The sequence below is a fragment of the Grammomys surdaster genome, unplaced genomic scaffold (assembly GCF_004785775.1).
Source record: "Grammomys surdaster isolate TR1022 unplaced genomic scaffold, NIH_TR_1.0 125600, whole genome shotgun sequence".
Lineage (NCBI taxonomy): Eukaryota > Metazoa > Chordata > Mammalia > Rodentia > Muridae > Grammomys > Grammomys surdaster.
Window position 1 is genome coordinate 456508 of NW_021620443.1, and position 18628 is coordinate 475135.

Consider the following 18628-nt stretch of genomic DNA (forward strand, 5'->3'; position numbering starts at 1 on the left):
CTTCCAGTTGCTCTTATATTGCTGGAATACACGTGAGTCCCAAGGTGGGTGTCCTTGAGACAAGCAGGCCAAATGGGGACATGCACATCAGCCCCTTCCCAACTGGGCCCTGAGACTTTCTGCATTTAGAGACCAAAAAAGGCTTGCAGGAGCCAGGGTTAGGCTCTTATCTATTGGGCTGGGCCAGTGGACATGCCTTATTTATAACTCTGCTGATAGAAGCCCACAACACTGAGGCAATCCAATGAGGCACAAGGCCTGCCTGCACAGTGTTGGGCCTCATCCCCGCTGGTCTGGTTGCTTGAAGGGACCAGAAGGAAGGGCCTTGACCTCTGACACCACAGGTAAGGGTCACATTTACTTGGTTTGTTGGTCTGTTTTGCTTTGCTTTGTTTTTTGTTTGTTTCTTTATGCCAGTCAGTTCCAGCGCACATTCAGGCCATACATAAATGCCAACTGAGTTTAGAAGGGTTTGTGTTCAGTATAAAGGGAGTGTCCTAGACCCAGGCAAGCACTGGAACCTCAGGACCCCATCTCCCCAAACAGCCACTTGGATGCTGAGAACAGCCTGGGTACCTCCTCACCTTGACGTCTCTTTGTGGGAACCAGAACTGAAAACCAGAAGAGCTTTCAAAGAGGAAGCAAAGGAAGAAGAAAAATTCTAACATAAACACAAGATAGGGTCAATGTACTTGAGCCCCCCCTTCCCTCCCCATCCCAGTATTTCCGGAAGGCCTGGGTGAAAAGGCCAATTACTGATGTGTCTGATTACTCTGGGAAAGCATGTTTATACAAGATGACTTACGTGCTAGGGCTGATAGTTTGAAAGTCCAGAGCTGTTGTGTGTTTTAAAGGGAATATGTGCATGTTTTACTATTTCTTGTAGCTAAGCTGTACTGGACTGAATGATGCTCTGGCAGATAGCATAACATTCTCAATATTGATAAAATGACACAGATGGCAATGATATAGCATATATAAGGACCTCTTGCCAGACTATGTGATGAATTTTATCATAATTAAAAAACAAAAACAAGAAGAAAAAAGAAAAAAATCTTGTCAACCCAGTCTTTTTTTTTTTTTTCTGAAGCCCAAACATAAAGCCCAAGCTTTAGGCTCATATAATTTTAATCTCACAGGCACAGTTTATAGATTTGTTGTTGTTTTCTTGTTTCTCAGGGGATATGAGTTGGATTCTGTGTTATTGTTAGGCTAACTGGACTGTGATTAAGCCGGGTACACAGTAGCATTCATCCTATTTTAGAAAAGGCCTCTGTTTCTCATTCAGCCGAGGACTAATCAGTTCCAATCATCACATTTCAGGAACTTTTCTAATATTAAAAAAGACTAGGGGACTGGAGAGATGGCCTAGTGGTTGAGAGTGCTTGCGGCTCTTAACCGGGTCCCAGAAATCATCTCACAACTACCTATACTTCCAGCTTTAGGGAACTAACACCCTCTTGCGGCCTCGGTGGATCAACATGTAAATGTGTGTGCACACACAGAAAGAGATACATAAAGACACACATACATATGCAGCAATCAATAAAAAAATAAATGTTTTCCAAGAGTGGAAAAGTGAAGGATCGAAGCCATGTGCATGCTGGGCAAACATTCTGTCATCAGGCTAAACATGCCCTCCCTAGCCTTAAGAAAATATAATATAGAATGTCTACTAAGAGTTATACATTCTCCCCCAATAGGATCCTCTGACTGTCCAGATCTAACCTGTTGTGAAGAGTGTTTTGAACTTGTAGATTTTATCAGTCTACTTAGTGCTTCCAGAATTTTCCCTCCAAGATTCTAGAACACTTCATACTTTTTCCTCAATTCCCAATCCCAGAGTGTTGACACCTTTCACTACATCTCAAAAATACTTAGTACTTGGCATAAAGAGGGAAAGTGAGAAATTATGTGTGATAATAAGTCTAATAAGGATAATTGTTTTTCCATTCTGATGGTTCACCTTGTCTTCTGTTTTACCTTTGGCTTGTGTGTGCATGTAATGGAGTTGCATGTACATGTATGTGCATTCATATGTGTGAAGTGCATGTGGGAGCTGTCCAAGTGTGCACATATGTTTGTGGAGGCCAGAGGCTGATGTCAGGTTTCTTCAGTGATCACTCTGCACTTGAGTGAAGAGTTCACCAACCCAGCTAATCTAGCCATCTTGCTCCAAGGACCCTCTGGTACCACCTCATCAGCACTGAGATTGTAAGCTGGCTCCTATGTTTACCTTGCATTTACTCTGAGGCTGGACATCAGAACTCTGGTCCTCATGCTTGTACAACAAGTATTGTACCCACTGAACCATCTCCCCAGTCCCGTTCCTGCCTCTTAATTCTAGATACTCTTGCCAAGAAGAGCAATTATTAATATAAACACACTTTTAAAAGAGGAAAAGAGACCTCTAGCCCCTAGAATTATATTTTCCTTCTACAATTATGTGGTTTTGATTCATCTTAAAATATTAGTCATTATAATTTTAAAGGATTTGGTTTTATATAAAAATGATCAAAATATGCATTGACTATAAATTTAATCAGGTTATATGGTAACTTGTTTTTGTCTAATTAATGGTTCACATATTTTTACTATCTACTCAAAATCCAATGTTTTAAAACCTGACTATTTCTGTATGACAGCATGATTCTTCTTAGTTCTTTCGTTAAAACACTGTAATGGTTGCACAAATGGAAAGCCAAACACATCTCTGGAGATTTGGACATTTTATCAGACTGTACCAACTGGCTTCAGTCTGATGGCTCTGGTGATTTCTGTGCTCTTGATGTAGCCTCTTGAGTCATGCAGAACTCTACCATTCTGTGCCTTTATTAGTATATTCTCACCTCAATCAATCAATCAAACAAACAAAAACTAAGCTTTAATTTTTCTATTAAAAAATTATCATTATCGTATGTACATATGTGCCCCTGGGCCACAGCCTGCCTGTGGAGGGCAGAGCACAGTTCGTTGGACTCCGTTCTCTCTTTCCACTTTTATGTGGACCTTGGGATTGGACTCATGTTGTCAGGCCACACAAGCAAACATATTTCCTTGCTAAACCGTCTAGCCAGCCTCACAAATCTATTTTGCTGATGTTTTTATTACCGCTTATTAATCAGCAACTCATCACTCTATCTCCATTGTGCTAAAGTGTGAGTGAGAACTAGAAAGGAACAAAGAGAACCATGGGCAGTCTAATATGTAGCAGATGGACTTCATAAATGGGGAATTATAAAGGTGAAAATTAGTAAAGATATATAGTGTAAATTTTTTGGTGCTGGAAATTGAATACAGGAAGCTCTCCGGCCAAGCAAGGCCTCTGCTGTTTAATTTTTTTCATCGAGTTTTTAACTTCAAAGACGGTTTTGCAATTTAGTGCTTCATTTGCATTTAAAAAACACATTTCAAATGGAAGAGGAATGAAAATTATTTCAACATGGGATTTTTGTTACAATTTAAAAATAATACCTCAAGGTCAAACCAAAAGAAAACCATACAGCTTAATAATATGAATATACGTGTCTAAGTTTGGCTTCTGTGACTGTGATAAATACCATGACCACCTCAGGGAGGACAGGGTTTATTTCTGCTTACAGCTTACAGTCATCAGGAAGGAAAGTCCAGGCAGGAAATGGAACAGAGACAGCAGGAGACTCTGCTAACTGGCTTGCTCCTCAGGTCTTCCTCAGCCTGTAGGAAACAGAGGTGGATTGTTAGCATCTGTAACATGGCAACGGGAAAGAGTGTGGACAATAGGCAGAGATGCGGTTTCTCTAAGGCCCAAGAAATCCTCTAAATGTGGGTTTGAAGTCTAATGACTTAGAGACAAGGACTGGCTTGCTTCTTTTTGTTCTTATTGGGACCGTTCCTACATTCCATATTTTTAAAAAAGGAAATGAAGAAGTGTCTTGGTTCCCCAAAATAAAAATAGAAAGAGAAAAAAAGAGTTTAAAAGAGTATGTGAATTGGGGTTGATTTCAATCCCACATTTTATTTGAAGCCCTGAGTTGGCTGTGTTATTGCTGACTCACATGAAGGCAGTTCTGGGCGGCGCCGCAATTGCAGTGACTGGTGTGTCTGGAGGAAGTTTTAGTCCGAATATGCATTTCTCTGCCTGCAGCATCCACACAGAATCTCACATGTTCTAACACACACACACACACACACACACACACACACACACACGTATTGCTTGTGCTTTATTATTCAGTTTGAACGTGAGGGAGAGGAGCAGCGGGTGCTGAAATGTACACAGGCACAGCCAGCACCAATGTGAGTTCAACACCCAGATTTGCTTGTGCTTTCCGTGGTGGCTCTCTGAGGAGGCCTGTTAGATCCTAGTGGATGCAGGAGGCACGGAAGCAGTGAGTGGAAAAGCAGGATTGGGCCCAACCACAGGGAGCGTTTATAGAGTCTAAACAGAAAGTGAGGATGCCAACCTCCTGTCCCGCGGATTCATGGATTCTTCGTGGGACTCAGCACCCCCTGGAGCTTGGGAACGGTATATTTACCTTTCTCAGTCAGATTCAGAGCTGGCACAGTGACTCACCCAACAGCCTAGGAAATGTTTGTGGAACGAAACTGTGTGGTCAATACATACTTAAGAGTTCTAGGAGTGCTGGAAACCAAAGAGAGAGCTAGAAGCTTTCTCTTAGCTGACAGCAGTTTCCTCCTTTGCGATGGTGGCTGATAAATAGGCTTGATATTAACTCCCTGACCCTTTTGTACACAGTACAAGAACATGGCACCTACAGTAACGTTTTAAATGGCATTTTATTGGACACTGAATACTAATATTTGATGATCATGTGCCCTTAAGTAGATCATATGACTTAGAATTCTCCAGTGTATTGCATGGGGGGAGTATTGCTGACTAACTTCTAAACTCTATGAGCTTCCTTTCTGAACAGTCATCTTATTTTTAGCAGAGTCTTTTAATTAATTTTAGGAGTCATGATTCTTTCTTCAAATACAAGCAGTTAATATGGCATACTTCCTATTTCAAAGCCAGTTTTAATTACACTGAACTAAGGGCTGATGATCAAGCGTTATTCTCTTCCAATCCTAGAGTCAGAAGACACAGGGTGGTCAACTACAACAACTGACAGAGCTAAGAAATCTGATATGTATGCAGACAACTTCATTTTAGGTGCCTCTTCCTTTGGAGCTGCAAATTTGTTGGCATTCAAATTAACCACCATTGGCTAGCATCCTTGAGGGGGAAGAAGTAATCCCAATCTCCACTCCATTTTAACACACCCGTCCAGATAGAAAACCTCTGCAAGATATAGGGATGGCTTGAGAAGGGACGTGGTGATTAAAACAGGGTTCTCAACAAGTCCGAGGCTTCCGAATTCACAGAGCTAAGGTCAGCCTCATTTATATGCTGAGGTTTGGGTGGAAGAATCCATAGGTAGCAGGCCTACTGTCTATCTAGCAAGAGCAGCAGATCCTCTGGTCTGGCTGCTGATACACTGGGCAGGGCTTAGTTTCCCTCCCTCAGCTGTTGCTACTTTCATATGTAGCATCTCTTTCCTGGGGAGTGACCATGAACCAAGCCCAAGGCAGGAGTAGCCAGACAGACATGCAGGCCAGCGTATACTCAACCTAACCTCTAGCTTTCTTTACAAACCTGTCACTGTATTTGTAACTTGAACTGGAACATGGTTTCCCTTCCTCAAAACCCAAGAAAGGCTTCCCAAATCAATACATTCAGAATCTAACCACAGCCTACAGACTCCTACATGATCCAAGGGTCAAAAACCCTGTTTCCATATGTGTGTCATCCCTCCACTTAGCCATCTCCAGTCACATCGGCCTTCCCCCAACTGGGCCAGTTTGTGTCCAACTGGACTTTGACACTTGCTGAAGCCTCAGGGAATCATGTACTTACCTAAGAATAACATATCTTCCTCTCTTCTTATCAAACTACATCTGAGACCCACCTCTTTTTTTTTAAAGGGGAGGGGGTTTATTCAGGGCAGAGGGCAAAGGTAGGGAGAGAAACGGGAGAAGATGGTAGAGAAAGAGGAGAGAGAAGCGTAGGCCGGCCATGACCACGTGGAGAGAGGGGGAAGGAAAGGGAGGAAGGGCAAGGAGAAGCTAGAGGCAAGAGAGTAAGAGAGTAAGAGAGAGAGGAGGAGGCAAATAGCCCCTTTTATAGTGGGCACACCTACCTGGCTGTTGCCAGGTAACTGTGGGGAGGAGCATATCTGGGTGTTGCCAGATAACTGTGGAGGTGGAGTTTAGACAGAATATTAACATTCCCACGTTTTGGTTTAATGAAAAAGAAAAATTAGAAAGAGGTGACGGCAAAGCAGGAATAGGGTCGTCGTGAAATCTGGCTACTTCCTGCTGGCATTGGGGGCAACGTGTCTTTAGGGGGAAACCTAGAAGAATGGGTATGAGGGTTGTTTGTCTGGAGACCCACCTCTTACCCCATCTAAAATTTATACTTTCTAGTGCCTTTTCTGATGTATTTCTCTCTCTCTCCTCTCTCTCTCCCTCTCTCTCTCTCTCTCTTTCTCTCTCTCTCACACACACACACACACACACACACACACACACACACACACACACACATATATATATATATATATATATATATATATATATATATATATATTCAAAGCATTATCTTATAATACACCTGGAAATACACATGCATGAATATGGCATGTATTCAGCTATCCCTCAGTAAATATAGAGAATTACATTCAGGATACCTTGGATTCTAAAATCTACAGAAGTCCAAGTCCCTCAAGTAAACTGGTGCAGCATTTATATAGAAACTATGCATGTTCATGTTCTCCCATATCCATCTCTAGGTGACTTTCAATAACTATTGAATATACAAATATGTAAATACCATGGTAAAAAAAAGTTCTTGCTTTCACAGCAGTCAGGTTCTATTGTATCCCTAGCTTTCAGTGAAGAACTGCAGTGAAATCAGTCAACTGGTACACAGCAGTGATGGTATCAGTTCCATGATGCTGCTGCAGCATGAGTTTGCTGCCTTTAATCTAAGTTGTCTTGCAGCTGTGAAGGTGAGACGTCTGTAGTGTGTCTCCCTGGGCTAAAATTAAAATCCAGGTGTTAGGATGGAGTACACACCATCAAGAATTCACCTCCTTGACTTTCTCAGTTTCTGAAAGCCACCTGTGTTTAAGGCTTGTTGCTTTTGCCTCCCCATCAAATTCGTCCTTGACATTGTCTTCTTGTGTCCATCTTTCCTGTGGTACGTACTCTTAGGAGTGCAATAGAATGTGTACATCTTAGGGAAATGGCTCTGTAACAGAACCATAGCTTGAACCTCGTATAACTACTGAGCACACTCACTGGTGCTCAGTAGTTATAAGAGAGGTGGGAAGCACTGCAGCCTGGCCTAGGCTTCCTTTGAGATTCTGCACAGGGCAGTTCACTCTTCTACCCTGCCCATTTGCAGTACAGGATGCCACAGTTTCACAGTGAACTTTGAAAATGGCCGCATCTCACCGAGGTGTTTTAAAATCATCAGTCTCACTACATCCTCAAACATATGATTGAGACTACAGCTGTGTGATAAATGTCAGTCTTGGGGAGAGATGAAAGCTCTGTTGGAGACAGACTGAGCTGTCCCTCCCATTCATCAGGAGCCAGGTGCCTTCACAGAATGCAGGGAGCACCAGGCAGACCCTGCCTGACTGGAGCCCAGTGCCAAGAGGATCAGGTGAGGTGAACCTCTTAACACTTGAGAGGGGCCAACAGAAAGGCTGATCTAGCTCAGTGTTCTCCAGGGCATGCCAGGCCCAAGTAGTCGAGAAGGTTGCCCAGAGTAGAAAGACAGAAGCTCCAAGATTAAACCAGCAGGTGGGGCAGAACAAGATGATGTATAAGGACAAAGGGAAGGGTGGGTACAGCCATGTGTCTGCAGCAGTTGAGTATGGCCCTCTATAGAGCAGGTGGTGACTGGTTCAAAATCAAGCTGCAGGGAACTATGGAACTCTCAACACCCCAAGACTGAAAAGAACCCATAGCTTCCAAGGCTAGCAAAGGAGATGCCCTCCTGGAGAGAGAGAGAGAGAGAGAGAGAGAGAGAGAGAGAGAGAGAGAGAGATGGGAATCTATTTAGGTCCAAAAACAATTAAGTGTAAGGGGAGACCAGGGGTCAGAGGCATCACTTAGCAGAACAGTGATATTCACAGTGTGGCATTTGACTTTTCCCCTGAAGGCCAAATACTGAAATAGGCTGAGATAAACTAACAATTGTCAGGTTAACAGGAGGGATACGTAAGGCATTTATCTGAGTGTAGTTATACATGGCTTAAGTGAATGAAAATGAGGACATGACCCCTCCAAAACATAGTTTAAATGACTTTTATTGAAGCTATGAAGGAGAGTATGGCCAGAGAGAGGAGAGAGAGAGAGAGAGAGAGAGAGAGTGTCCAGGGCAGGGAGCAAGACTAGTAGACAAGACATGACCAGTAGACTGAACTAGGCCATAAGAGGAGGGAGGGAGGGCCAGATAGATTAGAGAGGAAGAGAAGAGAGACGAGCAAGAGAGATTAGCAGCCAAGAATGGAGGACCAAGAAAGGGAGGAGATGAAATGGCAGCTTTGTATAGGAAAGAGAAGCTGGGGGAAGGGAAGGCTAAAAAAGGGAAGGGAAGAGGAAGGGAGGGGAGGGAAGGGGAGGGGAGGGAAGGGGAGGAAAGAAAAACCCAGTCTCAAAGGTTAAAAAGGTTTAGGGTAAGAGGAAAGAGGTGAGAAAAGTAGACAGGAACTTCTGAGTGAGCCAGGTGCTGCCAACGTGCACTTTGGTGTGCTAATAGGCACCTCAGTTAGCTATTTGTCTGGGATTTTTTTGGGGGGGAGGGTGGGCGGAGGGTCTGACAATAAGAATCTTCAGATTAAAGAGCATAGGTCAAGGAAGGACAATCCATTTTCATGCTTGGGGTCAATACGGCAAGAGCTGGTGTCAGAAATGTGACTGAGAAAAAGTGATGACGCAATGGAAACAGACTAGTGGGAAACCCACAGGGCTTGTTCCCATTGTCTGTGGCCTGCTGTGCAGCATTCCTTCCTCCCAGGTGGGAGGCAGGACCCTTCTGAACTAGAAGTCTGTAATCTACTCCCAGACAAGATAGATTAGAGAATTTCTTTGTGGCTGACTCCTAAATGAACAGGCAGGGCAGATCCTGGGGAGATGCTCAGTGGGTAAAGCCTTTGCCCCATGCACACACATAAGAACCTAGTTTTGAATCTTCAGAAACCACAAAAAGCTACGCATGGCATGCATTTTTACTGACTCTATGGTGAGATGGGAGGTGAAAATGTGAGGTGCCCTGCAAATTTTCAGATCAGCAACCTTGATATACGCAGAGGCAAACAACAAAGAACTCCGTCTCAAACAAGAGGAAGGCAAGGACCCAAACCAGAGGTTGTTGGTTGTCCCTTGAACTCCACACATGTACCGTGGTGTACAAATAGCTATATTCACACACACACACACACATACACACACACACACACAAAGCAATTCAACTCCAATTCCTATAGACAGAAAAACTAGAAGACAATTTTTATATTTCATGACTGACTTGAGGGAAATAGGACCCATTGTGCAGATTTCCATGACCTGCCTATGGAAAGAATAATCTGGACTTGTGTAGCTTGTTTCAAGGGAGAATGAAGGATAGGAGGTCAGGAGGTCAGATCAGGGAGGAACTTTGCTTCTGAGATACTCATTTTGAGGCATCATTTTTCCTGAGTGTCAACATTTGCCAACCCCTTGGCTCTCAAACCTGTCCGATAATTCCTTTCTAGACCTCACATAGGAAGCACAGTATTCTCCCCACACAAAAATATACAAAGTCTCCAGAGCTGCAAGCATCCTCTGGGCAGAAGGGACCAGGGAACCCTTAGCAAACTCCTGGATGACAGGGCATAATCATGAGTGTCGGGAATTGGGGTACACACTTGCGCCCAGTTGTTGTTCTATGTCCACTCTACTTGATGTTTATATTGTAGTGTTAGAAAAGAGAGGTTAATGTACACACGGACTGTGTATTTATGACAAGGAGATGTATGTATGTATGTATATATGTATGTATGTATGTAGTATGTATGTATGTAGTATGTATGTATATATGTGTAGACATACATTTTTCTCATCTCTCTCTACAAAGGATGTCCACAGTATTTACAAAATGTATTTCCTAAGCTGAGGTCCCCTTGAGAATTCTTTAAATGTGGTTCAGAATGGCATTTAGATCAGAGCAGTATAGTGACATACCACATGATCATGATGGAGGTAAAACAGACAAACAAAATGGCTCACACTAAAGACTTTTACTGTACCTGTTTGGTATTTGTATATACTTGAAGCCTGCCATGATGTCCCAGTTGCCTGCCCTACTCAACAGAGTAACGTGCTGTATAGAACTATAGTAAGAGGGAATAGATTGACCCTTCCAGCCTACACATGTAGGAGGTCACACCATCTAAGGTTGAGGAAGTACATGCTTTGAAGTTCACATGGTGAGAAAATTGCCCGATGATGAAACTGCCAAACTTTACAGTTCTCAGAATGTGTCTCCATCACTTAAGGGATACATGTTTGTATATCAGGCCCAAAGATTTGCTTGGAAAAGCCTTTATTGCCTTTGCTTAAGGCAGAGCCAAAAATCTATTGGTTCAAATTCTCAGAACACCAGCACCAAGGGCCCCAGCAATGCTGCCTACACTATAAACACATGGCCTCTGTGAACTTGCCTGTAGCCTAAACTATTTGAATTCCTTTCTTGTAGAAGATCAGAAATGCTGAAGTTTGGTTGTTTACATGCTGACTCTGTGAGCCGCTTACACTATCTCCAAAGCGCAATGACTATCATTATTGGAGATCTGGCCCTGTTCATTTGCTATTTTATGACGTTGCCCTGAGAATGCCTTTATCTCTGCTATCCTCTCCAAAGGCTCATGAGTACTCCTTCCTTATTTGAGTTTTCACAAAATGTTTCAACTTTTACAGCTTCCTAGCATATTAGGAGACATGGTATTAGCATATCAATTCCATGGATGCAGCCCAATGTATTCTAAATAGCAAAATGAAAGAAACTAGACAAAAATAGAAAATCAGAGAGACCTCACCTTGGGAAGGAAGATTAAGAATTCTTTCACAGTAGTGTATTATAGTATTATTCCAGTGCTGTATCTGTGGAAGGCATGGGGTAGCTATGAATTGTCCTTTGGGTGTGGTTGCTGCAGAGTTCCTGATCTCTGGCCTTAGACTGTGTTGCTTGCTTGTTTTCTGCATTTGTCTAGATGCTTAGAATGCCTTTTCTAATAGCATGCTTTCTCTCAAAAATTCTCCCTCTATGGATGTCGAGGTTTGAGAGAGCTGGTGAAATGTCTTCCCAATTGTTCAGTTGTAGTGGTTTGAATATGCTTGGCCCAGAAAGTGGCACTATTAGGAGGTGTGGCCTTGTTGGAGCAAGTGTGTCACTGCGTAGGTAGTCTTTGTAACCTTCCTAGAGCTGTCTGGAAACAGTCTGATCCTGGCTTCCTTTGGAAGAAGATGTAGAACTCTCATCTTCAGAAGCGTGCCTGCATGATTGCTGCCATGCTTTCTGCCTTAATGACAATGGATCGAACCTCAGAATCTGTAATGCAGCCCCAGTTAAATGTTGTCCTTTAAAAGAATTGCCTTGGTCATGGTGTCTCTTCACAGCAATGGAAACCCCAGCTAAGACATCAGTTCTACCAATAAAAAGAAAAAAGAGAGAGGGAGAGAAATCAGTACTGAAAGTCTATACTCCTCTCTGAAAGGTGATAGAACCTTGGGCAAGGAACTCTCTGAGAAGCTTAGTTCTTGTGATGACTGCAGCTGCAGCCTCTGTGGTTTCTGTGCAGCCTCTGTGGTCTCTGTGGGCAGCACAGACACAGGCTGTGTGTTCTGTGTGGGGTGTGCTGAGCATTTTGCCTTTGTGCATTCTGCCTAACCTGCTCCATGCCACATGTGTAGAAAACACCCCAACTCAAGGCCAGGCCTAAACTCTGATTCGTTTGAGGATCTGTGAGACTGCTCCTGAATCCAGCCTTTTCCTGTCATGGGGCAGAAGGTTGGTGTAGGAAGCAGACTTTCCCATCACTGGCCCCTTTCTTGACTGCTAATGAGTGAAAGGAGAGAGAACACTGGGGTGCTGGTGTGGAGCAGCCCCAGCAGCCCTCAACCTTGTCTAGACAGAGCCAAGTGCAAAGGTACTTGAATAGACATTTTCATCTCTGCCATGTGTTTTTCATCCCCGTTTTGGTTACTCTTGGCTCCTATTATGGAACTTGCTTAAGGTAATATGGTCACAATTGGTTTTAGACATCAGCAATGAATAGTGATTTGTCTAAGGTAGGCTAACAAGTCTGAGACAGAAAGCACATTGCCTTTCTAGAGATCTGGAAAATTCCTTTCTTCCTTCTTCTTTGTGGGAACAGAATCTGCTTGCAAAAGAGCCCAGGGAGCTTTGACTGATGCAAATGATAGAACTTAGCATCCAGTGGAGACAGAGCTGGAGACCCCAAAGGATGCAGCCATTAGCCTGCAGCAGAGGAGGCAGAATCTTTGAGCCAGAAAGCAAGATGTGACGATAAGTACTCTTCCTGCAGTAAAAATAGGGTGACTTGCCCAATCACTATAGCAACAACAATAATAACAATAACGACAATAACAATAAAGAATTGTTCGTATATTCGTCAAAAATACTGAAACATTGTTAGGAGTAAAAAGTGTGTGTGGCGGGCAGGACAGGTCAGTAGGTACACACACATGCCACCAAGGCTGATGATATAAATTCTCTCCCTGGGACCCATGTAGTAAAAGGAAAGAACTGACTCCTACAAGTTACCTTCTGACTTTCACATATGCACTGTGGCAGGCACAGACCTACATGCATATACAGAAGAAGAAGGTGTGTTTTATTCTGGTCCCAATGTCAGAATCAAAGTTTTAAGCAAGTCTTCTTCTCTGTCCTTCTATCTACATTTATCTACAGTACAGATAATTGTACTTGTAGGGTGTCAATGGTAGGGCTTATGAAATAAGTTTTTGAAATCAAGTGGTTTCCCAGTAACCGAAGGTGACCTGTCTTTGTGCTGCTGCCATCTTGTCTTTGGTAATCTCTCTGCTTCTGGCTGATCCTCATATCTGAGAATGTCCTCTGATGTGAGGTGGCCTTAGTCCTGCTGCAAAATCTAGAATATCCTCATCACCCTGGGGCCAATGTCAGGGATGGGAAAAGAGAAACTATCACAAAGACCTGGTTCTTGATCATACTACTGGATCAGGTTCAAAGCAATCACCCTACTTATTCCCAGAGTCTCTCAGCTGCTAGGGGATGCTGCTGGATTCCTACATGCTTTGAGTTGTGGGGGAATTAAGGGATGAGGAACTTAATGCCTTGACGCAGTGGGCTCTATGGTACATTTGCTCTGATTTCCCAGTCAGGTGATAGATGTGGTCTAATTGTGAAAATGCTAGCGTAGAACCAGTAATTCTGTGATGATTTTGGTATGAAGCCCAATGAGTTCATTCACAGTATACTGATATAGACAATGAGTTCATTCACAGTATACTGATATAGACAATGAGTTCATTCACAGTATACTGATATAGACAATGAGTTCATTCACAGTATACTGATATAGACAATGGATTTCTTAGTCAATTAAATAAAGAGAATGAGATTAACCTCAGCCGTGTTGGGTGGTGGCACTTCAGAGTGCAGGCAGCATTTAACTTTGAGGTCTTGGATCTGGAACATTATCTAGTCATATCTTCTTGAACAAACAAAATAATCAGCAAACTGGTTTGAATACTCCTTGCGATTCTAAGTAGCTTGCAGTTTGCTCTGTAGATCATGTCTTATCTAGAGCTCTAATCCTGAAGTTGAAAGCAAACCAAAACAAAGGAAATTATAAATCAGAAAGAAGATGTTTGCCTTTTCTGTGGCCCCTTCTTTCCATAATGACTTCATCTCCTGATAGTTTTGCCTTATCTGAGAAAAATCAAGTTTTTTTTCCCACGGACCTCTACTTTTCCCACCATAGGATGTTGACCTCCAAGTCCAGTCTGTCACGCGCTTAGAAAAGCCAGGAAGTGGTGAGAGTTCACTGGGGAGGCAACCCGTGTCCTCTTCTCTGCAGTGGATGGGAGTGAGAGTGAACTCAAAGCCAAAACAGCAAGCATGGTACAGTTCCAAGCTAGGCATCCGTCTTTAAGCCACGCAGCACTTTCCCTGTGACTTTTGCTTCCTGATGCTCACATACTGTCGAGCAACTAGTGTGTTGAGGAACTTGAAACAGGAATCTGGGAGAGTGGTTTCAATTGTCATTTCTCTCTGGCAACCCCCCTGGGTTGCTTTGCCCTCATATACAACTACAGGACCCAAAGAGAAACAAAAGGCTAATGGAAGCTTAAAAAAACAACAGCAACAACAACAACCAATATTAATTCCAATGTAAGTGAGGAGAACAGGACATATTTTCTGTTAAATCAGAGAAATATACCAGGAAAATGAAACTTCAGGACAAGGAGTTCCTGTGAGCAAGGAGTCTGCTTTATGAGCCCAGGACACACTGTCCTTTCTATGTCATTGATACGCCTGAATTTGGCAGTTCTGACATCAATGTAATGATGTTAATTTCAGATAAATTTGTCTCCTGGATGAGAGCGGAGTTTACCTTCTTTCCTCATGCATTTGGCTTTCTGTAGAGCCTATGTTTACAGGAGGTTAGTTTCAGACCTCCAGAACACATGGACACTCAAGTGCATTGTAAGGTATCATTTTTGCATATATCCCAGGCATATCTTCATATATACTACCTGAGACATACCTGCTACAATGCCTACATAGCACTTCCTACATGCAATGTGGTATAATATTCACCATGCAGCAAATTCAAGATTTGCTTTTTGGATATCTCTAGGAAGTTGTTGGGAGGATTTCTTAGGCATGGTTAGTTGAATCCTTAGACAACGAACCCACGATTAGGGAAATACAATGGTAATTGTGATTTATCTATCCTAACACCTACCATTCAATAATTAGGGACTGGACTGCTGATCTATAACCCCTAGTCCATAACCTCCAACAAAGCAGGATGCAACTGTAGAGCCATTATAGAGCTAACTATAGAGCCCAACTCATTAGCACCAGGTCAAGTCCATGAAGACTCTGCCCTGTAAAGAACTGCCCTGACTATGAAGAACTGGCTATTCCCCAGACTAGTGTCAAGCTGGTAATGATAGATAGAAGTGATAGTCATTTTATTCCTACCAGAAAGCTTTGTTCCCAGGAGGCCTGGATTACATGGAGTCTGACTCTAATCTGCACCTCTCCCTTAGTCTGGCTAAGGGGTAGAATATGCCCCCAAACCCAAAATTCATGCTAAAGTCATAACCTTTAACAACTCAGGGTGGAACCTCATTTGATAGTAGAACAGTTACAAATGCAGTTAATTTATGTGAAGTTATTAGCATGCATGCTCCTTTAGTATGAGGTACATCCTGATAAAGGGGAAATATTTTGGACAGAGTGAACAGTATGTGAACAGGAAAACAGATCAAGGTGATGAGTCTACAAGACAAGGAAAGCCACCAATCACTAGCAACTCACCAAGCTAGCTGAGTCATGGTATAAATTTTTGTCTATTGCCTTCAAAAGAGACAAGTCTACTGGCACTTTGATCTTGGACTTCTACTCTCTACAACTCTAAGAAAACGAATCTGTGTATTTATGTCACCTAGACTTGGTGGGGCAGACTAGCATGAAGGCTGTCAATTGGCTTGTCTCAAAGAACGGGAATGAATCCAAGTACTCAATCCTGCTCTTGAAGTGTTGGCCAATGTATCCTGAACCCTCCAGTAATTACTGTGTATGCCTCATAATGCTATACTATCAATATGAGAAAAAGAAAAGAACCACTTTCTCTTAGCCCCCTGTTTTGCAGATGAAGCCTGCAAGTCAGACTAAGAAAACAGATTGCCAGTAGTAAAGACATCAAGGTTGTATTTGCTGAAAATTTATTCTATTCTACAGAGATATTCACAGCAGAATGAAAAGCCAAAGAAGGGGCCAGACCTTGGAATTTTAGCCTATTTTAAAAAAACCAACAATGAATTTATGTGTTTTTTTTCTTTTTTAAACAAAGGAAAAAGTGTTGGGCTTCTAGGAATAGTGAATTGTGGGAGGGGAAATTAGAGGAAGAGACGTTTGTTGTACAGACCTCCATGGTACCCTGAGGGCTGTTCTGATGATTCGGGAAGGAGGCAGGCACAAAGGGAAATTCATGTTTTTACACAGATGGGGAGCAGAGGTGGCAGAATGTTCTTTCTGCTTTTAGTCCTTCTTAAATGTCTTAGGCTCAAAATAACTGTTACATCAGACTAGAGATGATGCTGGGGATGATGGTACATCCTGGTCCTTTTTAGTGGCCTTTTACATATCTGCATGTTTGCCTTCCCAATGTATACAGACAAAAAAGCCTGCTGGGTAAGTGTGATCAGTAAAATGAATAAGGCACCTCTCCTTGAAGGTTATGCCAAAGACTTTGGTTGGGAGTGGGAGAGTTAGGCAGTGCATGGCTTAATGAAACGAACTATGTTTCCACACATTCTTTATGCTCTTCATTCCAGTCTGTTATATACAGTGCTGAGTTGCAAATGTGTTCCTTGGCTTGGCTAATCCTGCCAAGTGCAAATCATAGGCTGTGCTGTCACCATGAAGTGTGTTCTGTCAGAGCAATTCTGCTGTGGAAGCACTCAGGTAGACAGAGGGCTGTGATCGTAAGAACTTTGATTCGTTTACTTTTTGTTTTGTCTTTGTGTTCTATTTTTAGGAGTATCTTTTCAGCTGACTCACTTCACCAACACATTCTGGTGTGATTTTTCACAGAGGTAATTTCTGTTCTTCTGATTCTGTCAGGGTAGACATGTTCCACTGCCCGGCATGAATCACCTTCCCTCCATTTAAAAGTGTTACCAAATTACACTACCGACAAGCATTATTTTCACTTTTTATTAGTACATGTTGAATACATATGATGGATTTCATTATGGTGTTTTCATACACAGCATTTCCCATATTCACCCCCTACTATCTCCAATTCTCCTTTAGCTCTTGCTGGACCCTTTCCACTTCTTTCCCAGTTCCTCTCAACTTTCACATCTTAATTTTATCTATCTATCTATCTATCTATCTATCTATCTATCTATCTATCTATCTATCGACATTCCAATATATTTCACTAGGATTAATTACAGTGTTATAGTTGAGCAATTATTTACAGAAGTATGAGTTCTTTGCTAGTGTGTACACCATTGGAAATATCTCTCTCCCTCCCTCTGTCCCCTGTCTATAGATATTTAGAGAAAGGTGGGGAAGCCTTGAGCCCATTCCTCCTAGCTACTGTCATCTACCTATAGGTTCTGGGGATCAGTGGGCTCAAGAACCCAGAGAAACGGGCTCAGTCTTATATTGATTTTGTCAATATCTCAACTGTTCTGAATTCAAGACTGTAAGAGCCATGTCATAATCTGAATATAGAATTCTACTTTACTTTCCCCCTACTCTGGGCTCTTACATTCTTCCCAGACTTCCATGATATTCCTGGAGCCTTGAAGGGGGTGATATAGATGTCCCATTTGTGGCTGAATATCCAACAATTCCTTAATCTCAGTACTTTGACCATGTAGAAGCTTTGAGTTATTGCTGCCCTCTACATAAAGAACTTTCTCTTAAAGATGATGGTGGCACTAATCTATTTGTATAAATACAGTTATTTAAGTAGTGATGGGAACAATATGTCCATTTAGCAATAGCAAGGCAGTAGCTTTTCCACTAGAGCCTATGATCTCTCCAGCCACAGGCTTTAGACTAGGTTTACAGAACTAGACATGGATTCCCTCCTGTGAAGTGTACCTAGTGATTTGTCACCATTTCACCAGTGGGCACTTTTTACCTGGTACACCAGTAGCATAATATGCAGACTCCATAGCCGAATAAGACTCCTGGTGACAATTTACCCCCAGGAGCCTTTTCAGCACCATCTGCCATATGTAAACTAGCCAGCAGATGGAACCTTCCATTCTGGTTCCAGCTTTTCTTCTCTATGTCCTGCAACCAACGTATGAGATATCTTCAGCAATGGGGGTCTTACTATGTAGTTCTTGTGGTCAACAAACATCTATGACAAATGCCATTGTTCAATATATACTCGAAAGTGGACAGACACTCTGTGATCATGTATACAAATAATGATGCTCTCAATTACACTATTGTAGTGTCTGCTGGAGCCTACATATGGCTTCTATCCATCATGGGTGCTCTGCTCCACTCTTAGGATGCTTTTATTTCTGATGAGTTTTTCTTGTGTTTTATTTTATTGTTGTTGTTGTTCTGGGGTTGGAAGAACAGATGATCTCCTTCTCTTTTTCCCTCTCCCTCTTCCTCTCCCCGTCTCTTTCCTGAACATGTGCAGACTTTTGGTCCCTTGCCATTATCGCCTAAATAATCTAGAGAAACACTATTGTAAAGCATTTAGGTATTTTGAATATTAGGTATTATAAACCATCTGGGGATGATTTAAATTATTTG

At 42.4% G+C, this 18628-nt stretch overlaps 1 protein-coding gene across 1 annotated transcript in view; it reads left to right on the plus strand.

Annotated features, from left to right (window-relative positions):
• Nucleotides 1-227: 227 nt before the first annotated feature.
• The window catches only part of Fhl2 (four and a half LIM domains 2), a 69715-nt gene continuing 51314 nt past the window's right edge, over nt 228-18628 (plus strand). Inside the window, exon 1 of the mRNA XM_028786823.1 lies at nt 228-344. The gene's annotated coding sequence lies outside the window, so the exon portion shown is untranslated. The remainder of the gene's footprint in view (nt 345-18628) is intronic.